General features: G+C 41.2%; 1 protein-coding gene across 1 annotated transcript in view; it reads left to right on the top strand.

Moving 5' to 3' along the window:
* LOC135497007 (sialoadhesin-like) overlaps positions 1 to 17,410 on the top strand; it is an 81,872-nt gene that overhangs the window by 19,714 nt on the left and 44,748 nt on the right. The gene's annotated exons all lie outside the window — the stretch shown is intronic.

The raw sequence follows: 17,410 nt of genomic DNA, 5'->3' as shown, positions 1-17,410 counted from the left end.
GACGTTCTGATTGCTTTAGGATTTCAAGTTCTCTTCAAAATAGTAGTGTCCATGGTCAACCCTAAAAATAGCATCACATAGTGTGGATTTGCTGATTTTGTTCATTAGCGGTGTGCAATGTACAAGTAAGTAGTGATAGCCATGCGTACAATGCTAACATTTCCTCTACCCCTCCCCATACTAGGTGACGATATTCAACCTGGGCCGGTTTATGTGAATGGTCCTAAACAGGTTTCTGTTAAAGGTAAGCATTTACCTTTTTTAACCAAATACAAGTACTGGTACTGTACGTACTAGACACCTGCCTTAACGTACATGTACGTATACTCCTTTCGTCCGAGTTTTACTTTATTTAAAATGCAGCATGTGCAAGCTCAAGTTGAACGGAGCGATCCCCGGATTTCCGATATATTGCATTTTAAACAGACGCCTTTTGGTCAATATTGTTTCAGAAGTGATTTACGACGATACAAATCTGACCGAGAAGCCAAGTGGCGAAGATGCTGGTCGGAAAGTCGAAGGTCGGTGAATGTCATGAATTTTTTTTTATCATTATCTTATTTTGTCGTGAGCATACTACCCCCACCCCCTTGCCGTTGTATTACGAAACATAACGACGGGCTCATCAACAGTTTAGGAAATTCAACGTAGAATTAACAGCAGAATTGTCAAGTTACAATACAGGCAAAACCGTGTGCACTAATTTATTGCACCAGTCGCAAACGCGGTATCATATTTCTCATAAAATCTTCAGCTGAATTTCTTTATCATTTTTAGTATTGCTACAAACTTTGAGAATTCTTTCAGATATGTCAGTCGAAGATTTCAAACAGTGGCTCCTATCAAAATACGTGACAGAATCAACTTACGAATGCCTAGCTAAGAACGGGTTCAACGATGCACGATTCTTCCTCATACTACAGCGAGAGGACATAGAAAAAATGAAAATTGAGCCCTTGGCTCAGGAGGCCTTGATACGTAAATTGGTGAAGGATATCAATGATATCAGGCAGAGTACGAGTGAGAGTAGCGAAGGAAAGAAACCTGGAGGTCCCACAGGCAAGTACCACTATCAGGCGTGCAAACGTCAGTCTGGGTTGTTGTATTGAGGGCGGTCACGGCAAGCATAACTAAATGTGCGCAACAAGGTTTCAGAAAAAAAATCGATTCCTTCCCGGGTTCGAGAACTTGGCGGGCGGTTTTGGATGGCCGTTTCCTCGGTGTATACCCGATCATGCATATCAAGCCCTTGGCTCAGGAGGCCTTGATACGTAAATTGGTGAAGGATATCAATGAGACCAGGCAGAGTACGAGTGAGAGCAGCGAAGGAAAGAAACCTGGAGGTCCCACAGGCAAGTACCACTATCAGGCGTGTAAACGTCAGTCTGAGCTGTTGTATTGAGGGCGGTCATGGCAAGCATAACTAAATGTGCGCAACACGCTTTCAGCGTTTTGCAAATGCTTACTAATGTAAGTCCCTGACGCGATACTGGAGCTTATTTAAAAAGTTGCATCATCAGTGGTTCACGGAGTCGCAATGTTGTATGAAGGCGGAAGTAATACTTATGCAATTGATTAGGAAAAAAATCGATTCCTTCCCTACGGGTTCCAGAACTTGGCGGGCGGTTTTGGATGGCCGTTTCCTAAGTGTATACCCGATCATGCTTCAGAAAGAGTTTTTAAAAAAAGATAAGATTCTCACCTTCATGACTCTTTTTAGCTGGAGAAGAAAATCCGTATGATGAAATGGAAAATCAATATGCCGCCTTGGACATCAAGGTAAGACAATGACAGCCACTTCAACACTGAGCCTTAGCAATATGTTCTTTCAAATAACAATCTATACAAATTTGAATATTTCTGCCTATACATTTTTTTTCAATTTATTATCTGCAAATCTTTGCCGTATTTGTCCTTTAATTGTCTTACTTCTAGCACTTCCATTGCAGGACACAGCTGCACTTTTATTTGCCCAATGGGTTTTAAATCTTTGAATTCCATGATTCTCTGAACTACCAAGATGTCAGACAAACTAGTTGACGCGAAGCTATGGGTTTCTAGAGTCATTTTGACATTAGATTATTATCCTCCTTTACAGCCTGATGTGACCGCCAACCAGACGTATGCTGAATTGAAGCCATCAGCATGAAGCCAGAACATGGAGAAGTGAAGCTGTCACTTTAAAGCGGTTTGTGTCGGTCACACTGAAAATAGATAAAAAGCCTTCTGTTACCTTGATTCAAGAGGTCAACAAAAGTGCTTCCCCAGCAGATAACTCTCAGATGATACATTTTTCATGGGATGTAGACCTGTATACATTGTTCGTGTTCCTACTTCATCAGCATGGTGTATAGACATTAAGAAGCATGACATATAATCATGCTCAAGCCGAAAAATCGAACTCTGTGTCTTGAAGTGGACGAAAATGGCTTATTATGTCTTCCTTTCTTTCAATTGGTTTCAACTGAAAATGTAGTACCAGGACTTCGAGCAGCTTACAGCAGATGATGAGGAGGTCGTCGCAAAAACAACTTCGGTATTCAAAGGAATGCAATCCATTTGCACACACATACATACTGCTTCATGTTTGTTCTCCCCCTTTTGTTTCGTTGAGGAATACGCATTATTCAAAATACGAAATGTGTACATGGAGTAAATATTTGTCAAATGAGGTAGAACATCTCAATTAAGGACACTTTTGGGACTGACAAATACTGTCCTAAATAGGGAGGTGTCCGGATTAGATAGGTCAAATTTAATGGTAGCAACCAATTTGAGACTTAAACTAGTGTCCATAATAGAGAGGTTGTCCTTGATAGAGAGCTGTCCACTAAGGAAAGTTCCACTGTACTAAGATAGCAGTAATTGGTATGTTAGCCAATACGTTTTCCCATTCAGTATATCAATTTACATATTCAAGAAAAATCGTGTTCAAAATCATCAGTTGTGTATACTTGTCATCTATAGTAGTGAATAAAACTTGTGTGTACATTAATTAGGCAAACTCTAATATTCATATAACTTGATTTGTTTTATATGTTTGCATATGTAAAATGTACGTCTCGTGCACACTGATGTACACAAAACTCTCTTATTTGGAGGAATAAAAAACCTAACTATACTTGAGCAATGAAAGTATATATTCAACACATGATCACATCAACGGTTCTAAATTATCCGTCTTAGAGTTGTTGTAACAAAGAAAAAATGGAGAATATTTGGTCACATGATGTGCCATGTGACCAATTATTCTCCACTTTTTGTGATCGTTTTCCTCCTTATTCAGCGTCTAAAATAGATTGAACTGTTGATCTTGAACTGTTGCTAGGCATATGGTTAAACACATGTTTTCATCACTCAAACGAACTTAGAGATATGCAAATTTGGTGAAAAAACTTCATTCGATCGAGCCCTTTGACCATGTCGAAGGCACTCTTGACACTAGAGGCGCTGATTTCAATCAATCAATCAATGTTGGCTTTTGTAGAGCGCTCCAATTACTCAGCGAGTGGGTATTCTGGTGCGCTTTTTTCCGCAAAGGCAACTGCAAAAAGATGGGCCTTTAGAAGGGACTAGATAGTCTGGAAGGAATCAATGTTACGGAGCTTTTGCGGCAGCTGGTTCTACAGTTTTGGACCAGCTACCGTGAAGGAACGACCACCAAGAGTCTGGCACTTGAACCGAGGAACCTCAAGAAACATCGCACATCCTGATCTAAGACTTTGGCGATTTCGTTCCTTACAACGCCTCTCAAGGCGAGTATTGCTCTTGTGTACCAATTGTAGGCCTTATGGATTGTTCGTCGGTCATGTCTAGGGCAACGAACTGAACACAGACTCAGCAGCTAGCTGAGAGCCATTCAATGTATTTATGGGTCATGAACTCATTTCGGCCAGCGCCCTGTACTAGGCACTGTGTACATTACGTGTACATTGATGTTGATAGGTTTTGGTAAAAAAAGTATCCCTAGGGCAAATCAATCCTCACCAAATTTCATATGTGTTAAGAAGAACCCTGTACCAATCTCATAATAACATTTACAACATTCCATAACCAATTGCCTGAGAAAAAAATGACTTCTGCACAGCATATCCGTCACATCGACACTCGTGCATTCAAATTGCCCTGTTAAAATACAAGTTCTAAACTGACCAGTGTGACCACATTTGAAAAAACATATTATCAAAAAGCATATTTCTGTGATGGCTTGACTCTGTAGATATAGAATCAACCACAGATTGAGAATTAATTTCATTTTGATCCATTCCAGCCATTTATTTTCCACAACTTGACATTTTGATAAGCGCTATGTGACTGTACCACACTTCCAGCCATGGATGAATACATGTCTCTGCCCGATAGTGTGATCACAAATAGTAATGTTACACAGCCCTGCAGGGCAGCTGGTGTCATAGTTGACCTGCTTTGGTTGACACCGTGAGAGCATTAGTTAAGCGTATCCTGAGGATAATCTAGTGTTGTGCAGCACCTAAATGTGAACTGGTCACAATCCTGATCCTGAGTTGAACTGAAGTACCTTTTTTGCCATGCAGCGATACTTGACACTATACTCATATAATGTTAACACCAGCATCGTGAAATTGATACATTGTAGAATTACTCACCGTCATTTCACCAGACCTCTTTTCATAAGCGGCATTTGCAAATACCCACGGAGGATGCACTGTGGTGAGTGTACCACCTAATTTGTATATACAGTAAAGTAAGGCTACAAATTCATACAACACATTTCAACTGGCTTAGTACGCAGAGACAACTGGATTTTCGTGGCATGGAAAGAGTCCATTTTTATTGCTCTGAAAGATGTCGATGTGTGAATCTGAATGCAGTTTGCATATTTCGCTATAAGATTCTTGAATCGTGGATTATATCAACAGACATATCTCTCAATCTACAGTATGACAGAGTCTGAAGTACTCATCGACTAGTCATGTACTGCTAATTCATTGACCTGATACTCGTAAATCACTGAGATGTTGGTGGAATCGGGGAATTCGTTAAAAAGAGTCATCGTCGATAAAATACATTTCATACCTGGTATTTGTCGCTCGCGGCTCTTTGTACGGCTTGAAAAATCTGCCTTTTATACCACTTGCCGTTTACTACAAAAGTGCGCTGTCTTAGAAAAGGGATTTTGGAGCTTTTGAAAAACCATTAAGGGTTTTTCGGCCAATACAAGAGATGCACCTCGCAGAGGTTTTTCAGTAAAGCTCTTAGGGTTTTCACTATCTCAAAAACCATTTGAGTTTCATTCTTCATTTTACCAAAAACCTCTACTGGGTGCATATCTGTGTGTTTATTTCCTATTTCCTATGTATATTTTCGATAACTGAGCGACTACAACTGATACAACCATGACAACAGAGGAATTGGAGCTGCAAACATCTGAAGCATCACCTGATCGGACGATCCAGAATCTAGAATTTGCCCTCCAAATAATGACACAGTATGTGTGGGTTGTTGTCGTCGTACTTGGAATTCCAGGAAACATAATTTCTGGCTTCGTCGCTGTGCATGCGCAGAACCAGCAGGTGTCAATGTGTGTCTACATGCTAGCTCTATCTATCTGTGACGCATGTGTTTTATTGCAGTTTGGTTGGCAGTTGCCGCTAACCTACTACGGCATCGACGAGACAGAACTGTTTCTTCCGAGGGAGTATATATTCAAGTAAGAGAGTTTCTCAATATTGGTTAAGGTTATTATTCGCTTCTTGCCCCCCCCCCTCCCCTTTTAAAAGACGAAACATAGAAAGCGAAAACTTCATTTCATTGGTGGAAGTTTCATCTTCTTCGATTAAGTCACAGAGAGAAACACAGAACTACCAGGCCCTGATCATTTAAACTTGAAGTGACCTGAGGATTCCATTCAAACTTGACCTGGGGCCCTCGATGTAATCCATAACAAGGAGTAAAATGGGTCATCACCAGCTAGATTTCGAGAAATGTGAAAAGTTAGGCGATCTTTTTTGCAAAAGCGCATCAACTCATAATCTCTGCCTCCTCCTGGCCATCAAGATGAATTCTTGTCAAAATTTCTAATCAATAAATAATTCGAATCGATAACAAGCATGCCAAGGTATACCCCAAGGTACTTTTCTATAACAGATATTCACTGCTGTTTTTTGTTTGTTTTTTTTCAGAATCGCGTGGTATTTTGAGTACACATTCGCAATGGCATCCGGGACCTTCCTCGCCATGATGTCATGTGACCGCTTGATTGCTGTGAGATTTCCATTGGCCGCGCGCCGTCTATGTGATCCAGCTAGGACTAAACGAATAGTAGTCGTCAGTTTTATCGTCATTACTGTTTTGAACTTAAATTTTTTCTTTACCTTTCAGTACATTAAGGATGAAACTACAGGTATGTATGACTGGCGTTCTTTCGTTGTCTAATCAACACCACTCGAAGGATTAATACAGAAAAGGCTGACCAAAACACGAAGCGTCCGCAAACAGTTTTAGACGAACACGTGTACATCGAGATCTATCCGAGTGGTTATGATTATAAGAAAACTAAAAGGACCAACAGCAAAGTGTTAAGTTTTATTCTTAAAGGGCACATGATCAACCTTTGCCCTCAAATTAAAACCAAGCGGTCCTCGGTTGCGATACTTTGCTTTGGAAAATCCCACTTGGCTTCTATCGGATCAACTCTCCAATTTACAAGTTACTGCCGGTACATTCATTTCGAAGAATAGACTAACAGATACCACAGAAAAGACCAATTCCACAACATAAAAAACTTCTAACAGATCTTACCACCCGTAACTCTATATCCAGGAGTTTTCTGGCTGTTTACAATGGTTTATAGAAATGATCTGCAGTTTGTGCCTCCATATTTTTCAGGATCCGATATATTAATTATATTGGTTCCGAATCAGCCTGCCATCGAAGTCCTCACCAGTACCTTTTACATTGTGTTTGGAACATTCCTGCCTTTTACCATCATCTCAATTTGCAACATTGCAATATTAATCACAGTTAAACAGGCCTCTAAAAAACGGCTGAAATTGGACCAGTCCGGGAACACCATTTCAAAGGATCGTCACCTGAGGGAGACAGCGCATTTAACCCGGATGTTGATCTTCATTTCTGCAGCTTATGTTGTGACGACACTTCCGCTCCGGATGCATTATTTTGTTGTTGAAATACCGGATGTTGCGGCAAAGTACGACATGAGCGACCCCTATTGGAATCTGAGGTATACACTTGAGAATGCAACAATCGGCATTCTTTGGGCAAGTAATCATGCCATTAATTTTTACCTTTACGTGGTGGCTGGTGGGAGGAAATTTCGACAAGACATCAGAGAGGTTTCGCGAAAGTTGGCATGTTGCTGTCGGATGAAAACACGTTGAAATCCTCCAGCAAAATGTTTGAAATAGAATCTTGGAGGTGACGGAATATTTATGTACTGGAAGTGGTCAAATCGAAGTCGACTAATTTACGAAATACTCTACTACATGTAAGTGAATCTTTGTGGTGTCGAAATGAATGATGAAATGTTACGAGCTTGCGGTGGTTGTTCTTTTTAGAAAAATGATAATTCATATATCTCCCTGATCGAATCACTGTCTCAACCCAGCTATGGTCCCAGTTTCTTGAGTTCGTCCTGTTCCAAGAGAAACTGCCCGGCACAGTAGTAGCCAGGATGCTTCTTCCGACTTCTTAACGGTTTATCTAACTTTTCCTGATTTATCCGACAAAGGTCCTCCTGAAAGGTTGGATTTCTAGAAAACGTGTGAAAAGTTCCAGTGCTTCCCAAATTAAGGACATTTATAAAGATCAAATGCCTGTGTTTAAGAGGGTAAATGAGGGGTGTGCCAAACACTCAGAGTGACCTAATGAGTGAGCTAATTAGTATTCACATTGTGGAAACTGCACCCTGATATACTATAATGCGAAACAAAAGATAGAGGAGACAAGTACATAACCATGTTCATATCATTGCAGCACGCCCTGACGCCGATCACTGTATTGCAGCACTTTTATTGTAATACAGAGTTTTCCATCACAGGTAAGCGCTGCCATCCAACCCGCGTCACGCCCTGCGGGACTGACCAGTCAAGCAATGCGGCCTGAATACGATTTACAGTCTGAACTGGTGACGCAGATTATGACCTAGGATTATCAAAGATGCCGATATCCAAGATGGCGGCAATTGATCAATTCCAGTGGCTGAAATTTTTCAATTTCGGCACTCTGTGAGTTTATTTCGAAGGGTCCTGGATAGGCGCCGATATTTTCTTATGGCTCTTTTGAAATAAAATTATCGCGCATTTGAAGTCAAACATGTAAAAAATAGCCTGAAAGTTTCAACCAAATTTGTCAAGTGGTAGCGTAAAAAGGTCAAGAATCATTGCCCTTCGTGAATGTACACACATACATACTAAAACAGTGACTCGTAACCATAGTTACTGAATTGTAAACATCCTCTTGGGTCCAATCCTCGAAAATCCAGAGTCGGTCGTATTCTCAACCCCTCGCACACGTTGGGATGCTTGGGTCCTGAAATAAGATGAAAGAAAAAACAAACATGGTGTAGTCACTGTCCACTATGGTTACAACAGCGCTAGTAGACGACAATAACACATTTGAAAACTCCGACAGATTCAATAGCGAATAATTCTTGTTCTATTGCACTCGGCGAGGATTTGCTGGAAGGCATTTCTTGATGATAACTTAAGACATCTGCTCGTAGGTTTATATTGATGTAGCTGTTTTGAATAAGTAGAAAAAAATAGACCTATGCCTGGTTCAGGGTACGAAATGCGTTTATTTCTCCGATATCTGCCTAAGTTGTTAGGATTATTGCATAATAATAATAATAATAATAATAATAATAATAATGATAATAATAATAAACGATATTTGTATGGCGCTGTTCATGTATATATCGCGGCGCCTCACAGAGATAAAAATAAATAGGCCTAGATACATTACTTAAAAACGTTACGTATTAAAGGTATTAATACATATTATAAAATGATTTGAAAAGGTGGGTCTTCAGACTCTTCCTGAAAGCTGGCAGCGAGCTGGCAGATTTTATTGACAGAGGGAGATCGTTCCAGAGCCTTGGGGCTGCAACTGAGAAGGAACGATCTCCAATGGTACGCCTAGTGCGTGGTACTGCCAGCTTCAGGGAGTCTGAAGACCGTAGTGATCTGGTTGGAGTATAAAACTCAAGTTTTAGATAAAATGGTGACATGTTGTGCAAACACTTGAAGACAAGGACGAGTAGCTTAAAATCAATCCGTAGCTTTACGGGCAGCCAATGTAGTTTAAACAGGACTGGAGTAATATGTTCACGAGACCTACTGAGTGTTATCAGTCTAGCAGAACGATTTTGAAGTCTCTGGAGACGTGCAATTTGTGCAGTAGAAGCACCAGCCAGAAGTGAGTTGCAGTAATCTAAACGCGATGTCACGAGGGAGTTGACTGCAGTCTTGCAGGTGTCAGTGTCAATGACACTCCGAATCTGACCAAGCTGTCTAAGGTGGAAACTGCAACTTGACAAGATGCTACTAACTTGACGTTGCATGGTCAGTTGGGAGTCGAGCTCCACACCCAGACTTTGAACATGACATCTTGGCTTAATCATTGCATCGCCAACTTTCAGCACAAGAGATTCACAGAGCTTGATCTGCTGTTTGCTGGCTGCAAAGCAAATAAATTCCGTTTTAGGGTCATTAAACATCAGTTGGTTTAGAGTCAGCCAAGACCGGAGCTCATTGACACCATCGACAAGTGAATCCATGGCTACAGAAATGGCTGCAGGGTTGGGGTCACATAACTTGTAAACATCCTTGTCGTCAGCATATTTGTGATATAATGTTTCACACGCGCTCATGATATCCTGGGTTGGAGATGTGTAGGCGTTAAAGAGTATGGGTCCTAGAACCGATCCCTGTGGGACACCATACTGCATGTGCTGTGCTGTGTAGCACAAACACCAGAATATAGGAAGATATGATAACAAGCACTTGGCTCAAAGTGTTCTATAAAATGTCGTAAAATGCAATAAAAGAAGGCAGACGGTCCGCTATCGTTACCTGTGTCACTGTCATGACGGTACAAGTGTAACCATAGTGGACAGTCATGGCAGAGCATGAAAGTAACCAGAGCGGACAGTCTGCCGTCTTATATTGCATTTTAAGTCACTTTATAGAACACTTTGAGTCAAATACTTGTGATCATATCTGCCTATTCTGGTGTACAGTCCAGATCATATTAATATCAACACCTTCTTCATTCAATATCTCCCAATCGAGTGCACCAATTCCAATGCGGTTTTCAGGATATTATCAGGAAATATCGTTTTCTATTTATTCATTATGGCAGGAATGCGAATGTACGAGTCTTTCATTATGTAATCAGCCAATTAAAAACCCTAACAAAAAACTTTTTTGTTTCAAACTTTTTCGAAATATTTTTCGCTAGAACGATAGTACTCAAAATTCTAAGGATACACTGAAAAAATCATCAAAATCAAACGAATCAAAATGAAGATAGAACCATTAATACATTTTTGATAAATCAAGTGTTTCACTCCCAAAAGCATGTTTTTCTCGTGAAAACATGCCATTTGGATTGATTTTAAGCTACTCGTGCTAAAAATAGCTCTATCTTCATTATTACTAGTTCGATTTTGATGACTTTTTGTTAGTATTCTTAGAATTTTGTGTTTTATCATTTGTTGCGAAACGGCCAAGGGCAATTGTGCTCACCGGATATTTGGTGGTAAATAATTCAGTGATTTTCTATTTTGAAAATTATTATTGCAATGACTCACAGTTTTTCTCTCGTGTAAAGTGTTTTTCAGGTGGATCTGGCCCAAGCAACTTGGCTGACCTCTTTTCACTAAACTTTAATTGTGTGATCACAAATAGTAATGTAACACAGCCCATGGGCAGCCGGTGTCATAGTTGAGCGTTTTTGGTTGATACCGTGGAAGAGCATTAGTTTAGCATACCCTGAGGATAATCTAGTGTTGTGCAATACCTAAATTGTGAACTGGTGACAATCCTGATCCTGAGTTGAACTGAAGTACTTTTTGCCATAACGATACTCATGATATGTCAACACCAGCATCGTGAAATATTATGCTGTTTAAACAGCAGAAAAAGCAGTAACGTAAGCTATAATGTTATAAAAGTCACATTATATATGTTATAGAATTACTCACCGTCATTTCACCAGACCTCTTTTCATAAGCGGCATTTGCAAATACACGGATGATGGACTGTGGTGAATGTACCACATAATTTGTATATACAGCAAAGTAAGGCTACACATTCATACAATTCATATCAACAGGCTTAGTACGCAAAGTCGACTGGATTGTCGTCGCATGGAAAATGTCAATTTTCATTGCTCTGAACGACGTCGATGTTTGAATCTGAATGCAGTTGGCATATTTCGAAATAATATTCTTGATTCATGGGTTATATCAACAGACAGGTCTCTCAATCTGCAGTATGACTGAGTCTGAAGTACTCATCTGCTTGTCATGTGCTAATTAATTGACGTGATACTCGTAAATCACTGAGATGATGGTGGAATCGGGGAGTTCGTTAAAAAGAGTCATCTTCGACAAAATACATTTACATGGCTCTTTGTACGACTTTCAAAATCTGCCTTTTATACCACAAGTTGTCGACCACAAACGTGCGCTGTCTTAGAAAAAAAGATTTTGGAGCTTTTGAAAAACCATTAAGGGTTTTTCGGCCAATACAAGAGATGCACCTCGCAGAGGTTTTTCAGTGAAGCTCTTGGGGTTTTCACTATCTCAAAGACCATTTGAGTTTCATTCTTCATTTTACCAAAAACCTCTTCTGGGTGCATATCTGTGTGTTTATGTCCTATTTCCTATGTATATTTTCGATAACTGAGCGACTTCAACTGATACAACCATGACAACAGAGGAATTGGAGCTGCAAACATCCGAAGCATCACCTGATCGGACGATCCAGAATCTAGAATTTGCCCTCCAAATAATGACACAGTATGTGTGGGTTGTTGTCGTCGTACTTGGAATTCCAGGAAACATAATTTCTGGCTTCGTCGCTGTGCATGCGCAGAACCAGCAGGTGTCAATGTGCGTCTACATGCTAGCTCTATCTGTCTGTGACGCATGTGTTTTATTGCAGCTTGGTTGGCAGTGGCCGCTAACCTACTACGGCATCGACGAGACAGAACTGTTTCTTTCGAGGGAGTATATATTTAAGTAAGAGGGCTTCTCAACATCATGGGTTGAGATTATATAAATTCGCTTATTGACCCCAACCCTCTTTTAAAAGACCAAAAATAGAATGCAGAAACTTCATTTATTGGCGGAAATATTCATCTTCTTCGATTCACAGAGAGAAACACAGAACTGCCAGGCTTAATCATTTAAACTTGAAATGACCTGGCGATCCCATTCAAACTTGACCTTGGGACTTTGATGTAATCCGAAACAAGGAGTAAAATAGGCCATCACAAGCTAGATTCCTAGTACAATGGGCCTAAATGAGAAAATCTAGGTTTTCACAAATGCTTTCGCATAACGCGTCAACGGATTCTCTGCCTCCTCCTGGCCAACAAAATGAATTCTTGTCAAAATAAATTTCTAATCAATAAATTATTCGGATCGATTACAAGCATGACAAGGTACATGTGTATGTCCCCAAAACTTTTCAATACCAGACCTTCACTGCTGTCGTTTTTCCCTTTCAGAATCGCGTGGTATTTTGAGTACACATTCGCAATGGCATCCGGTACCTTTCTCGCAATGATGTCGTGTGACCGCTTCATTGCTGTGAGATATCCATTGGCTGCGCGCCATCTATGCGATCCAGCTAGAACTAAACGAATAGTGGTCGTCACTTTTATCGTCATTACTCTTTTGAATTTAAATTTTTTCTTTACCTATCAGTACGTTAAGGATGAAACTACCGGTATGTATGACCATTGATACCGAGCTGGTGGTCTTTCGTAGGTTAATCAAGACCACTCGGATTTACAAAAAATGCAGACCAAAACACGAGGCATCAGCAAACGAGGCGTCAGCAAATACATACCTCGAGATCTATCCGAGCGGTCATGATTTATACAACAGACAACTAACTTAGAACCAACATCATGTTGTTTTTTGGGTTTTTTTAAATTCTAAAATAGCTCAACATTTATCGTCAAATTAAAACCAAAACGGTCCTTTGTTGCGACACCAGGACTGACTTTGCTTTGGAAAACACCACTAACTTCGGTCGGATTAACTCTCCAATTTACAAGTTACGACTGGTACATTCATTTCAAAGAATAGACTGACCCACCTTAACCCCCCCCCCCCCTCCCCCATGTACTTCATAGAAATCATCTGCAGTTTTTGCCTTCTTATGTTTCAGGATCCGATATCTTGATCATATTGGTTCCGAATCAGCCTGCCATCGAAGTCCTCACCAGTACCTTTTACATTGTGTTTGGAACATTCCTGCCTTTTACCATCATCTCAATCTGCAACATTGCAATATTAATCACAGTAAAACAGGCCTCTAAACAACGCCTGAAGTTGGACCAATCCGGGAACCCGAGTTCAAAGGATCGTCACCAGAGGGAGACAGCGCATCTAACCCGGATGTTGATCTGCATATCTGCAGCTTATGTTGTGACGACACTTCCGCTCCGGATGCATTTTTTTGTTGTAGAAATACCGGATGTTGCGGCAATGTACGATATGAGCGACCCCTATTGGAATCTGAGGTATACACTTGAGAACGTAACAATTGGCATTCTTTGGGCATGTAATCACGCCATTAATTTCTACCTTTACGTGGTGGCTGGTGGGAGGAAGTTTCGACAAGACATCAGAGGGGTTTCACGAAAGTTGGCATGTTGCTGTCGGATGAAAACACGTTGAAAACTCCCAGCAAAATATTTGAAATAGAAACTTGGAGGTGACGGAATATCTTTGTATTGGAATTGATCCCTCCTTTTGTCAATCAAATCAGAATTGACCCATTTGCGAAATGCCCTTGTAGTGGTGGCATCATTCCTACTAGCCCGGGCTAGAGGGAAATTCCCTTTAGCTCAGTCGGTAGAGTGATGGCCTTATAAGCGAGAGGTCCCGGGTCAATACCCGGTTGGACCTTGATGTTTTTCCTCTGTTACTTTTGGCGCCCAACATGGTAAAAGGGTACTAATAATTTGTTTAGATGCTGATGTGTCTTTAGACAATGAATTAACCCTTTGTATCACGGAAGAACGCGGTTGTGAGGACACAACTTTCCCGAACAGGGGGAGTATGTAGTGGTGGCATCATTCCTACTAGCCCACGCTAGAGGGAAATTTCCTTTAGCTCAGTCGGTAATGTGATGGCCTTATGAGCGAGAGGTCCCGGGTTCAATCCCCGGTTGGACCATTTTTTCCTCTGTTACACCCTACTCCATGAAAGTGAATCTTTGTGGTGTCGCCAACGGATGGAATGTTACGAACTTACAGTGTTACAGTGTTCGTTTTAGAAAAAATATCATTTGCATGTATAAAACTCCCTGATCGACATTCTCCAAACGTCGTCAAGTCGCCAAGTCTCACTGGACCTACTGTGACCTTCGTGACAATTTCAGCGGGTGCATGTAAATTGGACATTTGGCCCGACGCCCGCGAGATTGTCTGATCAAATCACTGCCTCAACCCAACTATTGTCCCAGTTTCTTGAGTTCGTCCTGTACCAAGAGAAACTTCCCGTCACACTTAGCAGGATGCTTTGTCCGACTTCCTGCAAATGCCTAAGTGAACCAATTCAAACACTCAGAGTGAGCTAATTAGTGTCGGGTTCACATCTCATTAACCCATTTCAACATAGGATTTTTTTTTTATTTCCCTATTTTGGGAAGCCCTGATATTTTCTACAGATTTCTTCGCAATCGGACAAATCAGGAGAAGTTAGAGAAACCACTAAAAACTCGGAAAAAGCATCCTGCTAGTGATACCTCTTGCCGCCTGAATGCCTCGCGTCCCTGGAGAAACTGCCCGTACCTCGCGTCCCTGGAGAAACTGCCCGTACTTCTTGCCTCAATAGAGGTTACCCGTCCTGTATTCAAGTCTCTTGTGTTCGCCCAAGGAGGTGGAAACTGCACCTTCCGATATACTATCATGCGAAACAAAAGGTAGAGGAGACAAGTACATAACCATGTTCATATCATATTGCAGCACGCCCTGACGCCGGTCACTGGATTGCAGCACTGTTTATTCTATCACAGGTTAGAGCTGCCATCCAGTAACCCTAAAACAGTTTCAATTGGTTCAAAGCAAGAATAAATATCACTTTAGTAAGGTCAAACCGGGTCACATTACAGCGGAATCGAAGATTTTTGATGAAATTAATTTTTGTGACGGCATTTGTTGCGAGCATTTTTGCTGCGTACATTAGTGAATATCACACATGCAAAACACACGCCTCTGCAATGTATGCTAATATAGATTGATTTGACACAGTAAAATCATTCCTAAGGGGTCAATGATAACGCCTGAGCTATCATGCATCATAGGTCCGATCACTGACCCATTAAAACGGATTTTAGAGTATGTTGTATCATACATGTGCGGAGAATGCGGCATCACGCCAGCATTGGTTTCGCCAGAATCCCATCTGCGGTAATGTTTACGCGCTCTTTATGCAGCAAAACATCTTCTTGCATTCAGAGCGACAGAAACCCAAAGAGAGCACATACACGATGTAATTAGAACTATAATTAGCGAAGTGAAAGGCTGCCAGCATTGGTTTCGCCAGAATCCCATCTGCGGTAATGTTTACGCGCTCTTTATGCAGCAAAACATCTTTTTGCATTCAGAGCGATAGAAACCCAAAGAGAGCACATACACGATGTAATTAGAACTATAATTAGCGAAGTGAAAGGCTGCCGTAAATTCGAATAACTCTCTGATGAATTGGACAGCGCTTTCTGAAGTCCGCTGCCAGCTCGTGACGTCTCCGATATATGAGATCATGCCGACTGTGGTAAGAGGAAGCATGGTGATGATATAGATGGTCGACACAAGAAATAGATTACGAAGTATCACCTTGTCTCTTTTCGAGTTAGAGCTCCCCTGCTTTTCGTTTGATAGGGATTTGCGAGACCTAAACAGTCCTTCAAGGAGTAAGACATCTAGGACGATGAGGACGACAATTGGCAGGACTGCGTAAATGCCCTTGGTTGTTGTGATAAGGAGTATGAGTTGCCAAGTTGACGAGGGTGCCGGAGCACAGACATTGCTGCCATTGAAGGCTTTACTTGGGATGAGCGTATACGACGGGAGAGGAAAAATGCCACAGATCGAGGAGAAAATGACAATAGTGATAAGCAACTTCCTACGAATCGAGGGTGTGAATATTGCAACAATTTTCAGTGGGTTTCTGATTGCCACGCAGCGTTCAATACAGAATATTATCAGGGTCCAAGCCGACATCATCCCACAAGCGTATATTATGAAAATCTGAAACTTGCAATGGCCTGCGGTGTATGCTTCGGGGATATAAAAGGCGCCATGCGAAAATGCAAAGGTTGCTTCGTCTAGCCATCCGCTCAGTCCGATACAGAGGACTGCTAAGTCGTACATGGCGATTGGCGCCAGGTAGCTGGTTGTGACATTGTCCTGGCGCCGAAGCCTCCAGAACACCACGGTCGACAACACGTTCCCGAAGATTCCCGAGGCGAGTATCACCATGGTGATATAAATGCCGAACTGTTTGACGAATTTCCGGAAAACAATCAAGAGGCTGGCGCCGCTGTCGTCCAAGATTAAAGTTGTGACTTCATTTGCTTCCATTGTCACATCCGTGAACAATTGCATCGTAAAGATGAACATGGTTTCACCTTAAGAGGAAAATATAGGCCCGGCAGGAAATCGCCGAAAGTTACGTCCGCAATTAGAGCTGTGCTGATCTTCACTCACTATCTCTGCTCGATTATGTTGCCTACCACAAGACAGTGGGATTTAGTATGAAACAATAAAAGGGAGAAAATGCTTTGAGTAGGTTATTTCGGGGATTTTTCTCTGACATCTCTCCGTGGAGATCACAAGTTCCCAGCACTTGTAGAACATCCCCTCCGAAAGCAAAACTGGGAGGTACTGAGTGATGATACGATGACCATTCTGTTTTCCCAACACACAATCTACCAGCCAAATAAAAACATTTTCCCTTCTGATTTGCAATGAATGATCGGTTTTGCTCCACTCGATTTCTATCAGGCTATGATAAGGATGTCACAGACTACCATGTGATAGTCCATCAACAAGCAATTACAACACCAGTTCTTGTTTCGTCTCTGCATTTCACGCTTCGAAATTGTTACCAGACCGCATATTTCAGACTTTAGTTGCGTAAACACAATTATTAGTTCATGTTTCC

The sequence above is a fragment of the Lineus longissimus genome, chromosome 12 (genome assembly GCF_910592395.1).
Source record: "Lineus longissimus chromosome 12, tnLinLong1.2, whole genome shotgun sequence".
Lineage (NCBI taxonomy): Eukaryota > Metazoa > Nemertea > Pilidiophora > Heteronemertea > Lineidae > Lineus > Lineus longissimus.
This window is presented reverse-complemented; position numbering and strand designations above follow the sequence as displayed.